The sequence below is a fragment of the Palaemon carinicauda genome, chromosome 36 (genome assembly GCF_036898095.1).
Source record: "Palaemon carinicauda isolate YSFRI2023 chromosome 36, ASM3689809v2, whole genome shotgun sequence".
NCBI classification, from domain to species: domain Eukaryota; kingdom Metazoa; phylum Arthropoda; class Malacostraca; order Decapoda; family Palaemonidae; genus Palaemon; species Palaemon carinicauda.
Window position 1 is genome coordinate 14,296,724 of NC_090760.1, and position 5,000 is coordinate 14,301,723.

Here is a 5,000-nt window from a genome sequence, read left to right on the forward strand (position 1 = left end):
CATTAGAAAAAAAATTGATGAACCTATGGCTTACCTTTATTCAAATAAAAAAAAAAAAAAAAAAAAAAAAAACCGTGAAATTAACATGATAGTATTACAGTAGCTGTTTCTGTAGTATGCGCGCTAAAGTTATACGGTAGAGTTAAATTGGTAATATTAACTTTTCTTGTAATATATACCCATATGTTTAGGTGAAAGAAAAAAAAGTGTGAACATATGCAATAGTAAAAAAGATAACCAAAATATTGTGATATTCCGAAGTTTTTAGAGACGGATTGGTCATGTGGAAAGAATGGAGAGCAATAGAAATGTCAGGAGGAAGGAGGGGAGAAAAACCCAGAAAACTGTGAAACCAACAGCGAAATAGGAGGGACTTGACGTCCCGAGAGCCTAATGCGAGCGAGATAGCGTTGAATGATGCAGATTGTGTAGGGGATTCAAAGTGCTTGTGATGAGCGATACTTTAGTTGTATGCAGAGAAGGTGAGGTGGAAGTTTTCTGCATCAGGTGCTCATAGAAAATTCAGTTAATAAAGGGAGAATGTGATGGGGATTGTCACGGTGCAGTTTACTGTGTGTGTATGTATATTATATATATATAAAATATATATATATATATATAATATATATATATATATATATATATATATATATATATACATATATATATATATATATATACATTATATATATAGATATATATATATATATATATATATATATATATATATAAATATATATATATATATAATATATATATATATATATATATATATATATATTTATACATACATACATATATATATATATATATATATATATATATATATATATATAGTCATGATCAACAAAGGTGTGCAAGTCTGGCCCATCTTTACCAGGTTGGTCTGCTGTGTGCGATCAAACCAAAGTCTCACCATCACCAATCTGCAGTACCCAGGGTGGTGATGATAATGGCCAAACCTTTGACATAACTAAGGACATGTCTGAGACCTTTGTCCTGCAGTGGACTAGAAATGGTTGCATCTGTTTGTGTATATATATAAATATATATATATATATATATATATATATATATATATATATATATATTATTTTTCATAAAATCATACGTAGACAACTGAATTCAAAATGACTTATTCTCACTCCTACTGACACACATATATAAGGAAAACAAAAAGGATAGAAAAAAGGAAAAAAAGTAAAAATACCATAGAGAATATGAGAAGCTAGGAATCCTATCCACGGTTCATGCGTTTATTGATGAAATTTACCCCCAGAGAGAGAGAGAGAGAGAGAGAGAGAGAGAGAGAGAGAGAGAGAGAGAGAGAGAGAGAGAGAAAATTATGAATGGCTTCACTCCCATGGGATGAAAATAACTTCGTTCTTGATTATCTTTACTACTATTGCATATGTTCACACTTCTTTCTCTTCCACCTAACCATATTCTCGTAGTGTATCTACGAGAATAGTTAATTTCATCATGTTAAATTCATCGTATTATTTTAATTGTTTCTCAAATTAAATTCTCTCTCTCTCTCTCTCTCTCTCTCTCTCTCTCTCTCTCTCTCTCTCTCTCTCTCTCTCTCTCTCTCTCTCCACTTAAGACACACACAACAGTCAATTAACAACCAGAACCACGAGGAAAAAAGAGGCACAAGTAATTACTATGCATACATAAAACTCAGTAATTAATCTAGAGAGAGAGAGGAGAGAGAGAGAGAGAGAGAGAGAGAGAGAGAGAGAGAGAGATTCGTCTTGCATTGCTACTTAGAAGTACAGTTGGACGCATGAGTCCTGGCACACCTCGCACCTAATAAGTGACCCCTGTCACACCCTTACTTCGAGGCGAGTGACTAAACAGATAGTGTAGGTGGGCGGGGCAAAAAAAAAAAAAAAAAAAAAAAAAACCTCGCCGTAAGGGTGTGGCTTAATGCGCTTCTGTACCAGGAATTCCTGCGGCCGACTGTACATTATTCACGTTACAGCAACCGAAACAGAAAAAAAGTTGGGAAGAGACAAAGGCTGGTGGAGGCGTTCAACTTGACACCTCTCTCTCTCTCTCTCTCTCTCTCTCTCTCTCTCTCTCTCTCTCTCTCTCTCTCTCTCTCTCTCTCCGAGTCATTTATTTTTCTCTTTCACGAAAGAGGTAAAAAAAAAAGTGACTGCCCACAGCCGCTTCTCTGCTATCAATAGAGAGAAAGAATGGCGAATACAGATGTCAGTTTTCCTTTTTCGGATTTTTGTAAGCTCTCTTCTTTTTTGGGGGGATGGATTTCATTTTTCTTTCCTCCATTCTTGTTTTTTTTTCTTTTTTAATTTCTGCAAATGAAAACGGCTCACCCAGAGCATTTGCTTCTTTTATTTCGAATGACGGCAGAGGAAACTACCATCACCTTTTTTTTTTTTTTAATCTTTTACTTTTACTTTAGGTTGGATGGAATGTGAAACTCATACTCGCAATTTTTTATTTTATTTTATGATGATATACTATATATATATATATACATATATATATGTATATATATATACATATATATAGATATAGATATATATATATATATATATATATATATATATATATATATATATATATATCTATATATATACATATATATATATATGTATATATAGATATATATGTGTATATATATACATATATATCTATATATATACATATATATATACATATATACATATATATATATATATATATATATATATATATATATAAATATATTCATACATGTATATATACACACACATATATATCTATGTATATATATATATATATATATATATATATATATATATATATATATATATATATATATATATGCTGTATTAGAGTACGCAACCCGTCAAAAAAGTAGAGCTAAATATTTATATAATTGTGCATATAGGCACACATAAAGATTCAACCCTTCCCACTCCCTCTCCGAGTAGTCATACGTTTGGCAATAATGCTCAGCGTGACTGGAAAGAAATATATATAATCCTATCTGTTTACATATAAGGGAGATATGTATGGTGTGTAACTAGGTTTAGAATTTCAAATACTTTCTACGTTACAGTTCAATAATAAAGAAAATGGGGGCGGGGAGTCAAAAAGCTTTCTGACAAGATAAAATTGTGAACACTGAGATGGTTTGGGCATATGGTAAGGATGGGTGAGGGGAAGGAGGAATGAGAGTTCAGGTATGACCAATAAGGTTGTACTTCTCTGAGTGACCTCCTCCTTTCTTACCTCGAACCTGATTGGGATGCGAGGTTAAGAGGGAAGCAAGGATAAAGTTGAGAAAGATTTGGAGAAGACTTCAGGAGGGCAGATATTACGGGTTGAAATTGTTGTAAAAGACACATTAAGGCTACCGACCTCTTTACGTTTACGGATAACGGTTGAGATGAAAAGAGATACATACATACATACATGTATACATATATAGGTTTGCGTGTAATATATTTACTTATACCTTCTACCTATATAAATAAATCAAAATGTATACTGAATGTATTTCTTCAAAAGCCTTATATAAGTAGATTAATGTAGCAAGTTTGTGAGAGTTTCTAGAGATACACGACTGGTTTGCCAACAACAGGAAGTCACACAATATCGTGTTACACAATACCAACCTCACTAAAGCGAAACAAAAAGCGCATCTACACAGAACTGGTAATTCATACACGTGCAAATGCATGACGTTTCAAAGTCTGGATTGCTCGATATTTACGTGGTACATTTTGCCTCTAAATACGTAGATAGGTGTCACATAATGAGACACAGACATTAATACACGTTTATCTATATAATTCTAAATTATGTGTGTTTATGTGTGTAGTCACTTACGTGTTCGATTCCACTCTGTTTAATTAGCCAACTGGAAAATTTTTGTATGGAGGAAGGCTAGCAACTTTATTCCCCCAAAAACAGCTTTAAAGTGTGTGCGCGCACGCACGCACACACACACACACACACACACACACATATATATATATATATATATATATATATATATATATATATATGTATATATATACATATATATATATATATATATATATATATATATATATATATATATATATATATATATATATATATACAGACACATACATATACTGCATTTAAAAACAACAAATGCAGCAGTTTCTAATCCACTGCAGGACAAAGGACTAATATTTGTCAATTCACGTCTGGGGTTTGGTCAGTTTTCATCACCTCGTGGCCAGTGCGGATTGGTGACGGTGGGAGATTTTCACCTGATCGCTATCAGCAAAGTAACCCATACTGGATGGCCCTGACAAGTACAGCTTTGCATATCATGGTGATACGCAAACCCTTTCACCACGATAAGGTATCCCCACTCAGAAAGGAATATATATATGCACATATATATCATCATCAGTCGTTACTAGTCCACTGAAGAACAAAGGCCTCAGAAATGTCCTTCCATTTGCGTCTGTTTATGGTCTTTATGTGCCAGTCCACAACCACAAACTTTGTTATTTCGTCGATCAACCGTTTACTCTTCCTTCCTCTACTTCTTTTACAATCTCTAGAGACCCATTCCGTCATTCTTAAAGTCCATCTATAGCCTGTCATTCTTATTATCATCATTAGTATATAATTTATATATATATATATATATATATATATATATATATATATATATATATATATACACACACATATATATATATATATATATATATATATATATATGTACACACATACACACACACACATATATATATATAGGCCTATATATATATATATATATATATATATATATATATATATATATATATATATAAACTCATCCACACACACATTAAGGAAAAAATTCTGGCTTCAGAGAAAAGCGGCCACATAAAACGATGAGAAAGATATATAAATAAAGATTAAGGAATGCTCACGCTTTGCGGCAATAGAGCGGATAAACATTACTTTCAACCCTCCGGGGAAAATAAAGTGGTAGCAACAAGTTTATGACCTGGACT